Genomic DNA, 16,795 nt, shown 5'->3' on the forward strand with positions numbered 1-16,795 from the left:
AAAGACATTTCGACGACATAACCACAGCAAAATAAATCACAAAAAATGCACACGCACACACACAAATGCATGCACGTTGGTCACCAAGATCAACCTATCAAATTTTAGCGTCACAGAAAAAGTGAGACTTTCAGGTGTCAAAAGGAAAGAAAACGACATCATTAAGTTTCTACAATACTCTCAATATATTTTTCACATCCTCAGCCTTCTTAGTCATGGAAGGATGGCTAACATGCTGTAAATCAGAACAGCTGCATGCGAGATCACTGTGCCGGCTCTCTTTAGATGTGAATTACGAATTACACAGCGCTGCCATTGCAAATTCCCTACGTAACAAAGCAATAAAACAATAATAGATGTAAATCACATGTCAATAAATCTCATTACTACATTAACAAATGCAGCTACATCTTGAAGAAATAAGGAAATAATCCAAACTAGAAAACAGAAGACGCAAAACCAAATGCATTCAATCGTCTCTGCGAAAAACCAATACAGGTCGTTTCATAATCTTTCTTTTTTAAGTACATGGTAAGCTGAGATTCTGAAAACATTTGACTTTGTTCTTAGAAGGTGATTCCAACTGAAAGGGCAACAAACTCTTGGACTTTATCTGTGGCGCTTTCTGGCACCAAACTGCAAATCCAAGTGGCAAAAACTGCCTGATGCAATAGGCCAGCAGACATTAACAAATCTGACGGTGGGGAAAACAATGTGACCAACGCAAGTGTTCAATAGAGTCCGGTTTCCAGCCGCAAACACCTGGATTATTGGAGGGAAATGAGTTCACCAGACGGGTGCAACTTTCGTATCAAATCCCGAATGACCTTGAAATCCACAATTACTTAAGTCGACATGGAGATGAGGCACCACCCGAGCACACGCATGCTGCTTGATATATTGTGTAAGATAAGGAGGCAGACAAAAGGCCGACGGGATTTTCCAACCATTTCACCCCCCCGCCTCGCAAATCCCGAGCAGAGAAAAATAAGTCGATGACAAAGAGCTGTGCACAACAAACAGTGCCATTAATCTCAGGGTGAACATCAAGCGGATTTTCAAAGGTGAACTAAACTTGCACTGTTACCTGCCTAAATGACGAAAATGTACATTCTGTTTCAAAAAGTTGAAACGCCCTTCCTTCTCTTCCCAGGGAATCTCATGGCAAGGCCAAATTATGTCTTCTGAACAAATTTTCTAAAAGTCCTTTGTTCTTTTTCTACAAAGTTATTCCCCTTCCTGATGCATTCAGTTGGATTAGCCAGCATGTGCATAAACCTCTGGATGACTCCTTCGTGTAGCCATGTTTGGAGCTCCTGATGGCTAGTAATGAGGAACAGCCGTTTGGTTTGGCTGCAGACAATGTTCGCCAGAGAGAATGACAAAAGCAGTGTGGGTGAAGTCAGACATAAAGGAGATGTAGAAATGTTTTTTATCAAAGTGTTCACATCTTGCCTTCCACAACAGGATAAAAAAAAGAATTAAAAATTATTATAAGATCAACAAACTCCTTACAAATGATCGTTGGTGACCATCGGCACTTGTTACTCATCTCGCCATTTAATCATGCCTCACTGAATGCTTTCCTACACTTCACCTCCGCTTAGGTCAGTGGCCAGGAAACAGAAAAGCTGAAACAACACATCCAACCACAAATTCATATTGCTTCATGTAGGTTTTTCAGCACAGAAGCAGCAACAGAAACATAAATATAAAGGGGTCCTCAATATGCAACACTGAACGCGAGGTGGTACAAGCCAGATTTTAATATTCTCCAAGGTTTGCACAAATAAACCAACACCCGCAATAAAGACCACGGAAAAAGATCAGTGCAGTATCAAGACACACCAGTCTCAATGCGGCAAGAAACTACGGCAAGAAAAGACCAGCAAAATAACGAGAAACAAATGAACGGACCCTTGTCACGAGGCCAAAATCTCTGCCAAACAAAAATACTGCCAGACTGACCAACTAGCAACGTTAAGCACGACAAACTAGAAGGATTACGCTGCGACAGCAAAACGTAATGCCGAGTAAGCAGGGGCCTCTGCAGGCTTACCACTGAGCCTTACAATAATTGGCCGCAATGTTCAACAAGACTTTGCACTTCAAATGCATGAGTAGTTGAGCACGAAGTGTCAAAATATTTTAAGTATATAAAGAGTGTGATTTGTACGAGATTGAATTTTGCCCATTTCTGTCTCATTTTTTATTTGGAAACAGCCCGATCACTCTGAATTGGCTTCAGAATCCATGGTGTAATCGACGTATATATGAAAATTTAAAACTGAAGGTGGCAACACCTGGTATGGCTGCTCAATAGGTAAATTTCGGGTTCTGACGTTTCGACAGCTCGCTCAAAACGGCCCGCTTGGTGGTCCAAACGTTACTATTTGAACCTTGGCCTACACAGCAGGGATGCTCGTTGGTGGTCCCTTCAGTTTTGAATATGGATCTTCCAAACTACAAATAGATTTGGCAATATGGTACAAGAAAAACGACGATCAGACTTTTTGGCAAGCGATCCCAACAGGCCACAGATGTCCATTACAAACTCCCTTTAGGTGAAATCACAGGGGAAAGCCTCAATTTCCTAGTGACCTTGAGATGCAACCTACATAACAGTGGTGATTGCTCGAGAATAAAGAAAAGGTGTTTAACGTTTCCTGTGATCAAAGTTGCAAGTTTGACTCAATCAATGAAGCCAATTTCTGAGCAATGAAGATGTATCTGAAGGTGCCAACAACTGTAATGCAAAAAGGGTTGCACACAGTTAAGTTATATAAAGTTCCTGGAGGCTGCAAAGCTCAGGATTCAAGCACTGGTCGAGAAACGTAGCCTTTCAAGCCATTAACCCACCCACCGCTATCTGCACATCATTCCCACGACTCAGATAGGAGCCATAAAGATTGCTCGTTGCAGGAAGCCATGCAGCCATATAAGCATTCCCACTGGATTGCAGAGCTAGCCAGACATGGTGTCTCTCAAGTCAGGATTGGAGAAAAGGTGAGGGATGCATCATCCCTTGCCCACCAACCTGAAAAATATACGAAGTAAATAATAGCAATAATGAAAAGTAACTTCTTTGCACATTCCTTCAGCAATTCACCATCCCTGCCTGAACAGGTCAATAAGCCAAGGGAACTCATGTTAAAAAATTCTCCCTACGCTCAACTGGAGCTCTGAAGAGCAAAGTTTTGTTTCTTCAACTGCATTTCTGTCTACTTTACTGCTCTCTTAAGTCTATTAATACATTACGGCATGTATAATTGAAGCTGTTCTACACTCCCACATGCTCAGAAAATCCTCTTTCACTCCCCCACCCCACCATGACCGCTCCTCAGTGGCAGCACTGGGACGGCCCAGTCTCCTAAGCTGCCCATTAAGTCGTGCCTCGGCCCACGTGGGTCCTGGGGGGTTCCGAGTTGAAAAGGACCGACTGTTTAACATGGGAAACTGCGGTAGGAAGGATCTTTGAGCCGCATTAGGAAAGCAAACTGTGATGGACAGTCAGAAATTAACTCCACTTCCTTTCAAAGTCTCCTTACACATGTGAATTAACATTAGCTTGGGCGATTGCAAACTGCATACCCAAGAGGCCATCTATATATTACATGTGCAAAGAAAGGAGGTTGCGGGTGGGGAGGGGGAAGGGCGGTAAATTGAGAAAAGGGAATGGAAGAGTGGGGAGAAGGTATGATAAATGGAAAGATGTATGTAATATTTAGACGGCTTTAAACATAACCCTCTTTTCAAGGATCATTGAAGGAGCTGATGCAATAATAAAGTACGGCAAATATTTATTTCAAGCCACAGTGTCACAACGACAGATAAACTTACACCTGCAGAATTAAAGGACTGTTTTGATTGAATACGTTTCACAATTGCTGAACAGTAGTGACAATGGTAAATACGATCGCTCTGGATATATAAAAAAAATTGTTTCCGAGATTGCCGTAACTCTCGCAACAAAAGTGTAATTGGCTAAGATATAATACACCATGTATTCAATGTCTAGATATCCTACAAGATCATGAGCTCAAAGCAGGTGAAATAGGGTTTTCATTAAGTTTTAAAGTAGATGGTTAGGTTCATTAAATTAGACAGCTGTGATTCGACGAGGGAAGCGAGGCGTAGTCTGCCAGGACAACTGTCTGGGAGCACTTAGGTCCCTGGAAGCTCTAGGGGTCGAGATGCTCTGAGAGGCCATCTGAGCATATTTGGACACTTAAATTCACTTATCCTGGGGTACCCCATGAAGGCAACGTTTTGTCTGATTTCTTGCATAAATTTGTTTAGTGAACAGTTTGAACCTTGATCACCTATTTATGATTGGTTATCAAGAAGAACACCACTGTTGGCTTACTGTTGCTATACACCTGTCATTGACTTAAGGGTAACATCAGAACCCATGAACTTTACTTAGGAGACATGTGGTCTATAGACTGAAGTGGTCTATAGACTGAAGATTACCTAGAAAGTGAGACCATTTTCTACCATTACCTCCGCCACCGAAGGTGGCTGGAGGTTATGTTTTCACCCCTGTCTGTTTGTCTGTTTGTTTTTTGTTTTTTGTGAACAAGATATCTCAAAAGGTTGTGGACGGATTCGGAAACGAAATTTGGCGGAAACGTAGAGCGTGTGACAAGGATGACATGTTTCGATTTTGGTGAAGATCTGGATTCGGCTACTAGAATTTTAAAACGGATTCTTCACCATTGGGAGTTAGGGCCAAAAACGATATATAGCAGGATATCTCAAAAAGTTATGGATTGTTCGGATGAAACTTGGTGGACCGGTTTTTGGGTGTCTGACAAGGAAGAATAGATTCGATTTTGGTGAAGATCCTAATCCGGATCCGGATCAGAGAATTTTAAAGCGATTCTTCACCATTGGGAGACAGGGCTAAAACCGGTATATAGCACGATATCTCAAAAAGTTATGGACGGATTTGGACAAACCTCGGTGGACCAGTTGGGTGTGTGACAAGACCGACTCTATTAGATTTTGGTGAAGATCTGAATATGGATTCGGATACGAGAGTTTTTAATTTTCTAAGTGATTCTTCACCATTGAGAGATCGGGCCAAAAGCGATATATAACATGATATTTCAAAAAGTTGTGGACGAATTATGACTAAACTTGGTGGACGAGTTGATTAGGCAACAAGAACAAGCCGATTAGATTTTGGTTCAGGTTCGAATCCAGATTTGGCCTATCAGTGGGTTACAAAACATAAACTGTTCAGCCTACCTAACTCTACTGAGTGCCGTTCTAGTTTTGAATCATGCTTTTTATCACACACATTAACTAGAATGTCACTCACTAAACAGCATACCTCCGCCTGGTTGGCCATATCAATCAATGGTGAAGTATCACTTTCAAAATTCTACTAGCTGGATCCGGATCCGGATCTTCACCAAAAATGAATGAATTCTTCCTTGTCACACACACAACCTGTCCAACAAGTTTTGTCCAAATCCATCCATAACTTTTTGAGATATCCTGCTATGTATCGTTTTTGGCCCTATCTCGCAATGGTGAAGAATGACTTTTAAAATTTGGTGGACTTAAAAAATTTTAATCACAACATTTTAATCACGTTAAAAATTTTAGGAGCCGGATCCGAATCCGGATCTTCACCAAAATCGAATTACGTCCTTGTCACATACGCCACATCCCTGCCAAATTTCGTCCGAATCCGTCCACAACTTTTTGAGATATTTTGTTCACAAACGGACAGACAGGGGTGAAAACATAACCTCCATCCACCTTTGGTGGCAGAGGTAATATCTAGCAAAAGTACCCGTCTTCATTGACGGGAAAAGTTTTAATTAATCTATCAATTTTAATTATTTGATGGACTTTAAAAAAGGTTAATTGTGTTGCACTCTTGGCTTCACTCTGAGACAAAGCTCTGATCTACTTATACCGCCAAGCATGAAATGGTGGTGCAACATCGGGCAGAGGAGGTTGGGTTTGTCTAAAAAGAATGTAGAATATCCTGCTTGCGAAACAAAATTTGGCATCAACATTATTCATGCCACTTCAAAAGTGAACGTTGAGCTTTGCCTGTGTGCGGAGCTTTTCAAATGCAGCATGTCAAGTGGCCGCTGTAAACGGGAGACAGACAAATGCACGGATAGACACCATGGTTCGCAATGCATATAATCTATATATATAAAGTAGAGTTGGCCTCTATCTATGATCTCTAAGATCTCGAGAACCCGTGGACGGATTTGCGAGCGGAAAGTACTGTTCGACTCGGGATGGTCCCAGGAATGTCACGGAGACATAAACATTTAAAAAATTTCGGGTTTTAAAATTAGCGTATTATTAGCACTAGCAGAAGAGAGAGGGATTCGAAGGGAGGGAGCGCAGCGCTTCTAGCGCTTCTGACTACAGCACACCTTAAAATTAAAAAAACTTCGGGTTTTAAAATTAGTGTGTTACGCGTAATTAGCGCTAGCAGAAGAGAGAGGGATTCGAAGGGAGGGAGCGCAGCGCTTCTAGCGCTTCTGACTACAGCACACCTTAAAATTAAAAAAACTTCGGGTTTTAAAATTAGTGTGTTACGCGTAATTAGCGCTAGCAGAAGAGGGAGGGAATCTAAGGGAGGGAGCGCAGTGCTCCCTCCAGCGCTTCTGTTAGCGTAATTAGCGTATTTCGGAACGTTAATTTTTCAACTTCATTATTCGGAATCAGTACGTCCCAGAGAACCTTCGTAACGTTAATTTTTCAACTTCATCCGATTGACATGGGACCAACGGCATGTGACAAAGAGTGAAACATACAGGCTACATTTATTTGACGACAATGAGTTCCGACTTCCGACCTCGGTGGGATGACAGGCTGAGTCAACCCCCCTGGTGTGAAGGGGGAGGTGGAGGGGAGGGGGAAGAGAAGGGGAGGGGAACGAGGGGGAAGGGGATGGGAGGGGGGAGGGGGAAGGGGGAGGGGGAAGGGGGAGGGGGAAGGGGGAGGGGGGGGAGGGGAAAGGGGGGGGAGGGGGAGGGGAGGGGCCCTTCTTCCCCTGGGCACCCCCGCACCCTTCCCTCCCCCCCTTCCCCTCCCCCCTCCCCCCCATTCCCCTCCCCTCCTCTTCCCCCTCCCCTCCTCCTCCCCCGCTTCCCCCTCCCCCCTCCCCCCCGTTCCCCTCCCCTCCTCTTCCCCCTCCCCTCCTCCTCCCACTCCCGTGCAAAGCCGGGTACCTCTGCTAGTCTTATATAATACAGTAATACAAGCTCACTTATGAGCCCGCACTATTATTGCCAATAGTTGTTTATCCGTGCTCTGTCTTTCATATGCTGTGTGTCACACAAGGAAACAGCACGTACCATTTTTAAAGTCATTGGTACGACTCAGCCAGGTTTCGAATCGGCGACCTCCAAGACTTAGGGTGCAAGCTCTAACCATTAAGCTACCGATTAATATTGAATTCAACAAGTTCACATTTTTGTGCCATCTACTTGTTTGTCTTTTTTTCACTCTCATGTTTTTGGGGCAGAAACTGCAATTATCACAAGCATTTGCTTTGCTCAGTAAATAAAAAAGTCAATGAAATGTCAATGAAAGAAAGTCTGCTGGGAGCCGTTGGTGAGGTATGTGGATGGACGAAAGGACCACCAAGGCAGTCGGAAACATGGTGGTGGGATGATGAAGTTGGAAAGAGGATTGACGAGAAGTTCAAGAAGCGGCCGAAGGCGAAGGGTACGGGGGCAGAAAAGGCAGAACATGAAAGTTAGAAGGCAGCCAAGAAGGCTGCAAAGAAAGAGGTAGCAAAGGCGCAGGAAGAATGAAATGAATGAATGAATGAATGATCGTATTTTAGGCCATTTTCCCCGCTAGAGCGGGGGTTAGCCTTGCGGGCCCCATGGCAATCATGGTTCCCTGTTTGAGGCAATGTTTTTTTTTTGTTTTTTTTTATAGCCGGATGCCCTTCCTGACGCCAACCCTTGGTCACGCTCTTACGATGCGCAGGGATACGGTGTACCTATTCTAAACCGGGGTACACACCGGGATCACCCTGGTTTAGAATAGGTACACCGGATCCCTGCGCATCGTAAGAGCGTGACCAAGGGTTGGCGTCAGGAAGGGCATCCGGCTATTTAAAAAAAAAAAAAGCATGTAGGATGTAGGAAAATGTTCGGAGAACGCTTGGATTCGGAAGAGGGTCAGAGAGCGGTATTCAGGATTGCAAAGCAGATAGCGAAAGAGAGGTGCGATTTGATGGGGGTGAGTTGCTTGAAGGATGAAGTGGGACAAATCGTTGTGGACCCAGATGGAATTAAAGGAAGATACAGTCACGTGAAAAAGTAAGTACACCCCATGTAAAGTTTTGACTTTTTCAACATATTTCAACATACAGCTATTTGATCTTCATTTCAACAATATTGACAGATAAAGGTGACATAATATAACAAATATCATGAAACATTTACATTTCGTAGTCCATTGTATAATTTAAATAAACATAAATGCAAATTTTGCATGTGGAAAAAGTAAGTACACCCTTGGCTATAATAGGTGGTATTTCCCACTTTGGCAAAAACAAGCTCAAGTAGGCGTTTCTTATAACTGTCTACCAGTCTCTAACATCGACTGGGAGAAATTTTTGCCCACTCCTCCATGCAGAATTATTTCAGCTGTGCGATGTTTGAGGGGTTTCTTGCATGCACAGCTCGTTTCAAATCCCCCCACAACATCTCGATGGGATTTAGATCCGGGCTTTGACTTGGCCATTCCAGAACCCTCCATTTCTTTCTTTTCAGCCATTCCTTGGTGGATTTACTGGTATGTTTAGGGTCATTGTCATGTTGCAAGGTCCACCTTCCGTTGAGCTTCAACTTTCCGACAGATAGCCTCACATTACCCTCAAGCACCCTCTGGTACAATGAAGAATTCATAGTGGATTCTATGATGGTGAGCTGCCCAGGCCCTGATGCAGCAAAGCTGCCCCAAATCATAATATTTCCACCACCATTCTTTACAGTTGGTATTAGGTTCTTGTGGTCAAATGCTGTCTTTGGTTTTCACCAAAAATGTCTTCTGATACTATGGCCAAATAACTCTACCTTTCACTCATCTGTCCAGAGCACATTGTTCCAGAAGTGCTGGTCTTTGCCTCGGTGTTCATTGGCAAACTTTAGTCTTGCCCTTATGTTCTTTCTGGACAGGAAAGGTTTCCTCCTGGCACACCTCCCATGTAGATCAAATTTGTGCAGCCTCTTTCTAATGGCAGACTCGTGCACTTTGACATCAACAGTGGCAAGAGCTACCTGTAGGTCCCTTGATGACATTCTGGGGTTCTTAGAGACTCCTTTCAGCATCTTGTGGTCTGCTCTCGGGCTGAACTTGCTGGGGCGGCCTGGCCTGAACAAGTTGGCAGTTGTTTGGAATCTTCTCCACTTGTAGATGATCCTCCAGAAAGTCAAATAATTGATTTCAAATTGATTGGAGATCTTTTTAAATCCCTTCCCAGACTCGTAGGCATCTATAACCTTCTTTCTGAAGGCCTCAGAGAGCTCTTTTGATCGAGGCATGGTGACGCCGCACACTTCAACAACAAAGAGCAAACCAAACGAAATGTCTGAGGTTTAAATAAGACAGGTTCCTCAAAGATCCTCTCTAACGAAGTTCTAATCATTTGCACCTGAGCTGGTGCACCTGATTCTAATTTTAGGTATTTGAAGTAGTGATAAATGTAGGGGTGCACTTACTTTTTCCACATGCGAAATTTGCATTTATGTAAATTTCAATTATACAATGGACTACAAAATGTAAATGTTTCATGATATTTGTTATATTATATCACCTTTATCTGTCAATATTGTTGAAATGAAGATCAAATAGCTGTATGTTGAAATATGTTGAAAAAGTCAAAACTTTACATGTAGTGTACTTACTTTTACACATGACTGTAGAAGAGATATATGGAAATGCTGTTGAATGCAAAGAATGAATTGGACGGCAACATAGAGAGTAACCCAGTTTTAGGACCGGCAGAGAAGATAACCGAGAAGGAAGTTGAGGAAGCGATAAAAGCAATGAAGAGTAGAAAAGCAGGAGGGCCGACGGGAGTTGTGGGAGATATGATGAAGGCAGCGGGAAGTTGGGGTGTGAAGAGAATGACAGAGATTTGTAATCTGGTGGTGAAAGAAGGCCGCATTCCAGTGCATTGGGAACTGAGTACCCTCGTCCCTCTACACAAGGGGAAAGGTGACCCTCTGGACTGTGGCTCGTATCGAGCGATAAAGTTATTGGAGCATGGAATGAAGGTATTGGAAAAGGTGTTGGAGAGGAGGATGAGGAAGAAAGTGAAGATCAACGAAATGCAGTTTGGATTTATGCCAGGAAGAGGAACGACAGACGCAATTTTTATTGTAAGGCAGTTGCAGAAGTCCTTGGAGAAAAGGAAGAAGTTGTTTCTTGGGTTTGTTGATCTGGAGAAAGCATTCGATAGGGTTCCAAGCGAAGAAGTGACATGGGCATTGAGGAAGTTAGGAGTGGAGGAATGGTTGATCAGAGTGGTGATGGGAATGTACGAGAGCGTGCACAGCTGCAAGGACGAAGGACAGGAACAGTGGCGAGTTTGAGGTGAAGGTGGGGGCAGTACTAAGTCCACAACTATTTGTAGCTGTGATGGAGGTGCTGGCTCGGAATATAAAGGAGGGTTCACCGTGGGAGTTGTTGTGTGCAGATGATCTGGTGTTGATTGCGGAAAGTATGGATGGACTGAAGGAGAAGATGAACAATTGGAAAGAATGTATGGAGACAAAAGGTCTGAAGGTGAATATCGGAAGAACTAAGGTGATGGCAAGTGGTAAAGCAAGTGGTGAGGTGGAAATAACTGGGAAGTGGCCGTGTGCTGTGTGCAGGAAGGGTGGCGGAGTGAATTCCATTCAATGTACAATGTGCGCTGAGTGGGTTCATCAAAAATGTAGTGGTCGGAGAGGGTCTAGGTCGGAGAGGGTCCACTCCAGTGTAGCTTTGGCTGTGTGATTCGAGTCGTTGTCATGCTGAAAGGTGAACTTCCATCCCAATTTAGCTGTCTTGCATAGGGCAGCAGGTTTTCCTCTTGGATTTTTCTGTATTTTGCTCCATCCATTTTCCTTTCTATCCTGACAAGTGCCCCGGTCTCTGCTGATGAAAAACATCCCCATAACATGATGCTGCCACCACCATGCTTCACAGTAGGGATGGTGTTCTTTGGATGATGTGCTGTATGGGGTTTGTGCCAAACATAACGTTTTGCATTTTGGCCAAAAAGTTCCTTCTTGGTTTCTTCAGACTTTTTGCCACATGGCTTCAGAATCTCCAGTTGCTTTTTTTTGCATACCTCAAACGGGCCTGAAGGTGGGCTTTTTTTTGAGTAATGGCTCCCTTGTTGCTGCCCTACCGTGCAGGCCAGACTTGTGGATTGCTTGGGATATTGTTGTCACATGCACACAGTGACCAGTATTTGAAATAAAGGCCTGTAGATCTTTTAAAGTTGCCATTGGCCTCTTGGTGGCTTCTCTGATCAGTTTCCTTCTTGCTTGGTCATCCAGTTTGGAGGGACGGCCTGATTTAAACAGGGTCTTGGTGGTACCATTCACCTTCCACTTCTTAATGATTGTCTTGACTGTGCTCCAAGGGATATTCAAGGTCTTTGACATATTTTTATACCCATCCCCTGATCTGTGCCTTTCCACAACTTTAACCTGGAGGTATTTTTAAAGCTCCTTGGTGCTCATGGTTGAGTCTTTGCTGTGAAATGCACTACCCAGCAGAAGAAAAGTGCAGGGAGGGGGCCAAACCCAAAGGGGGCCTAACCAAGGTATTCTAGTTTTGTATTTTTAATTAATTTTCTGAAATTTATAAAATTTGTTTTTCACTTGGAAGTTGTGGGTTACGATGTGTAAATAAAGGTGGGAAAGTCTGATTTAATGCATTTTAATTCCAGGCGACAAGGCAACAAAAGGTGAAAAATTTGAAATGGGAGTGTAGACTTTTTCTAGGCTGTGTATGTGCAAGGTTTTAACCTACCACACATTGGGATAATGTCCGTTTTGAAGCCACCAGACGCCACTATAAAGTGTATATTGGGATGTGGGGTCAGGCAGTGCTGCTGCTGGCCCGCATAGGAAAGGTAACTACCATGAGGACAATAACTCCATAGCTTTTCAATGACCAACACGTCCCGAAACCACCGCCAGGAACAGCTCAACCAGCCGGACTCTGCCAGCGCCGGGTAGCCTCTGCCAGTGAGAAATAAAGCATATTTAACGGTGAAAACAAAAAGGGATGATGGGGGACAAGGTCCTGCTAAACACTGTCTTCACAGACATAATTTGGGGTTTACAATACATCTACTCTAAACCTGCAAATAAAGATATAACTGATGAACTAATCAATCCTTAAGTGCCCATTTTCAAACACAAACACACACACACACACACACACACACACACACACACACACACACACACACACACACACACACACTAAAGTGGACCCAGTGTCCTTAAAGGGCAAACCGTGTCCTGTAGACTCAGCAGAATAAGCCACAAGTGAGAGACGAAACCACGCTCCACACTCACTGCAAGTGGGTAGATTTATGGCATTTAAATTTGGCACCAAAATTGTGGCACATTTATATTTTTATATTTGCACACTAAATCATGGTGCACTAGTCGTCAAGAGGAATAAATGTTTACAATTTCAACGTGATCGGTCCAAAAGTCAGGAAGCCAGAATTTGTTTGAAATTATTTGGAGAAGAAACCTTGCTATTTTATCTTTTCCAGCCGTATGTCTATTAAATACGTACTGTTTCAATGCAGTGGCATCCTGTCGATTAATTACGTAGTCTATTAAAGTTACATACTATTGGAATTTACCTTTTGACACTTTAGACTGCTAAGACCTTTTTGACCTTTGAAGACACTTTAAGACCCCCAATACCCTTAAGATCACCAAGACCCCTGAAGACCTCCAAGACCCTGAAGACCTCCAAGACCCTGAAGACCTCCAAGACCCTGAAGACACTTAAGATCCAAAATACCCTGAATGAAATTAATGAATGATCGTTTTAAGGCCATTTTCCCCGCTAGAGCGGGGGTTAGCCTTGTGGGCCCCATGACAATCATGGTTCCCTGTTTGAGGCAATGTTTTTATGGCCGGATGCCCTTCCTGACGGTAACCCTTGGTCGCCTCTTACGATGCGCAGGGATACGGTGTACCTATTCTAAATCGGGGTACTCACCGTGATCATTCATCCCAGCAAGCTGGTACTCAATTTACCGACCTCGGAAGGATGACAGGCTAAGTCAACCCCCCTGGCGTTAATTCAGCGATCGACCGGGATTCGAACCCAGGGTCCTAGGATCCTAAGCCGGCACCCTAACCGCTAAGCCAACCCTGAGGACCCAAAATATACTGAGGACCCAAATGACCCCGACCCAAATGACCCCAAGGACCCAAAAGACCCAGAGGCTCCAAAAGCTTTGTAAGTGATTCAGAGCTCAGTTGTGCCAAGGAAGGATTTCACATGACAGAGGATGCCCAGTTAGCGACTGGCTTTGGAGGGAGGCCAGCTTGGAAATGTGGCTCTCCCAGGAAAGATCATGGCAGATAGTGAGACCCAAAAGTTTGAGTGACAGAACTTCTTTGAGAAGATTATTGAGAAAGTAGATGGGAGGGTTTTCCAGATGGTCTTTTCGGACAGACATAATAAGAGTGTGAGATTTGTCAGGATTGAAAGACATGTTCCACGTGTTTGACCAGTTTGTGATTTTATCCATAGACGGGTCAATATACAACCAGAACAGCCGTACCCCAAAAAAATTGCAAATTTTAGTTTTATTGCATTTCCTTATATTTTAAGACTTACTTAGGAACATATCAAAAGTTGGACAGAAATGGACCATGGGAAAGTAAAAATTTTTGACATGATAAAAATGTCACAAAACCATGCACGATTCACTACGTCGAAAACGTCTTTGGTTTTTTATTTTTGTTTCTTTTTGTTTATATAAATTAATTTGTTCCACTGAGACCAGCTGCAAAGGCAACATTTTATAACACTTGTTTCGTGTCTTTAACAATGTTTACATCTGCTACCTGACACATGTCTTTAACAATATGACCTCCCAGCATGTAGGCTAATGACCTAATTCCTCACTGGTAGTTGTGCAGCTTGACTGAGTAACAACTCCACATGAATGAGTTAATTACACCTAATTAGGACTCAATTGGACAACGTTGTATGGTTAGGGTTAGGGTTTTTCGTTTAGGCTTTTTGGTTTAGGGCTTTTCGTGGCCATTTGCTTGTGGATCAGTGTCTTACACGTCAGGTTGTTGGCAAGATTGTGGAAGTTGACCCTGGGTTTCAAGAACAAGTGGCAGAACTGGAGCGACTGTACATTTCCCTGGAGACTGTCGAAAGTGACACTATAGAGTCTGTGTTGCAATCAGAGTGCATTCATTTCATTGACAATAGATTGAATCAGGAAAGGAATAAACTTGCAAAGGACTCGAAAACCAGTGCACTTTGGATCAACTACCAGCGTATGTTGGGAATTGCAAGGGCACTTGTGGCAGCTGATCGGACGGGGTCCTGGGAGATGCATCTCCAAGCCATATCAGCTTGCTTGCCGATATTTGCAGCTGCTGGCCATCCCAATTACCTGAAGTCAGCTCGACTCTATCTCGAGAAGATGCTTGCGTTAGAGGATGACAACCCTGAGGTTCATCAGAAGTTCCAATCTGGTTATCATGTAATCCGGCGCAGTGACCAATACTGGGCTGGCCTAGGCTCTGATCTTGTGATAGAACAGACATTAATGCGCTCACTGAAAAGCCAAGGGGGGCTGACTCGAGGAAGTGGGATGTCAGAGCACCAGAGAGCAGTTTGGACTCTGTCTTCAACCATATCGTCCTCCTACAACCTTGCTATGCAAGAACTGACCTCGAGTAGCTACTCAACAAGTGAACAACATAAGGAGTTGACAACATCCAGGGTGAGTTGAGATGAAGCTGATCGTGGCAAAGTTGCCGAAAAACTGGACAGCTTCACACCATTTTCTGATGACAAGTCATTGCGCAATATCATCACAGGGGTTACTGCAAATGAGGATGTCAATGTTCATGACCTATTCAAAGTAGGTAGTGACATTGTCAAGAAGATGGATGATCACCCAGCTTACTCCTATTCACACAAAAGGAGTTCTAAAGCCAAGACACTTGCATTCAGCAGGGCAGTCAAAGTTGCTGAGGACCGCACAATAGATCCAGCGTTACTATTCCAGAGGTTCTTAGTGGTGTCACAGACGGGAGATCTCCAGATAGGTGAAGTGATGAAATATGAACTCTGCCCATACCCAATGTCTCTTTTTGAGGCAAAAAACATCCTGCGCCAGCCAGATAAACCACAGTTGGCGGAGGCAATAAGGAATTATGCTACAACCAAATCTGACAATGCTGTCAACCAGACAGTTCCAGGAACAGATCACTATGTTCTTGACGGGGGATCACTTATTCACCGCTTAAAGTGGACAGAGGGATTCACCTACAGTTCCATTGCAGATGAATATGCCTCATTTACAGTACGACACTATGGCAAAGCTACTGTTGTGTTTGATGGTTATGAGGCTGGGCCAAGCACAAAGGACTGTTCTCATCAACGTCGGAATAGAAACAAGAATGCCACCAAGGTTAACATTACGGAGTCAACAAAATTTGTTGGGAAAAAGGAGGACTTTCTGTCGAATGAGTCAAACAAGCAGGCAATGATACTGTTGATTATAGAGGTGTTGCACAAGGAAGGCTGTGAGGTGATCCAAGCAGAGGGAGATGCTGATGTTGAGATTGCAAAAGCGGCCGTCGCAAATGCGGCTTCCAGATCTACAACCCTCATTGGAGAAGATACAGATCTCCTTCTCCTCCTGCTCTTCTATATGGTGGAGACAAACTGCATTGAACTCTATTTCCGTTCTGACAAGGCAAAATCAAATGTCTACAATATCAAAGTCCTTCAGCAGATACTTGGAAATGCAGCCTGCAGAGATATATTGTTCCTTCATGCATTAACTGGCTGTGACGCAACGTCTCGTGTCTTTGGGATTGGAAAGAAGTCAGGGTTTCAAAGAATCATCAAGAAAGAAAAGGAACTGATAGACAGCTCAAAGGTGTTCTGTAAACCACAGCAGAGTCAGGATGTTATTGAAACTGCAGGCTGCAGAGCAATGGTGGCATTGTTTAAAGCAAATCAGAACGACTCATTGGCATCGATCAGATACAACATTCTCTGCAAAAAGGTTGCAAGGGCTAAGGCATTTGTCACTCCTGAAAGACTGCCACCCACATCCGCTGCCTGCAAGTTTCATTCTCTGCGGACCTATTACCAGGTAATGGAATGGATGGGCCTTTGTTGTGGAATGGAGCCAACGGAGTGGGGATGGAAGGTAGAAGGAGGAAAACTTGTTCCAGTGATGACAGACAAAAGCCCTGCTCCAGACATACTACTTCAGATGATTCACTGCAACTGTTCAGGGGGGTGCAAAACACTAAGGTGTTCATGTAGGAAGCATGGATTAGAGTGCACCAGTGCATGTGGACATTGCCAGGACAGCAACTGTGACAATATGAGTGTTGAACCAGACATAGAGGAGGAGGAGGAGGACGATGAAACTGGAATCTAAGACTAGAAGGCATATGGTACTTCCACATGTGTCAAAATTGTCCAATTTTTTATATGTTGCTTTCCATGTCATAGACTGGCAGAAACAATCAAAGAACATATATTTGTGCAAATA

At 43.7% G+C, this 16,795-nt stretch overlaps 1 protein-coding gene across 3 annotated transcripts in view; it reads right to left on the reverse strand.

The window, feature by feature from the left end:
* The window catches only part of TAF3 (TATA-box binding protein associated factor 3), a 98,517-nt gene that overhangs the window by 60,656 nt on the left and 21,066 nt on the right, over nt 1-16,795 (reverse strand). Inside the window, exon 1 of one of the 3 annotated variants that reach the window (XM_068136321.2) lies at nt 1,516-1,588. The exons of the other annotated variants lie outside the window; for them this stretch is intronic. The gene's annotated coding sequence lies outside the window, so the exon portion shown is untranslated. Of the gene's footprint in view, nt 1-1,515; nt 1,589-16,795 lie in introns of those variants that run through there. 3 annotated transcript variants of the gene reach the window in all.

The sequence above is a fragment of the Myxine glutinosa genome, chromosome 1, assembly GCF_964187855.1.
Source record: "Myxine glutinosa chromosome 1, kmMyxGlut1.1, whole genome shotgun sequence".
Lineage (NCBI taxonomy): Eukaryota > Metazoa > Chordata > Myxini > Myxiniformes > Myxinidae > Myxine > Myxine glutinosa.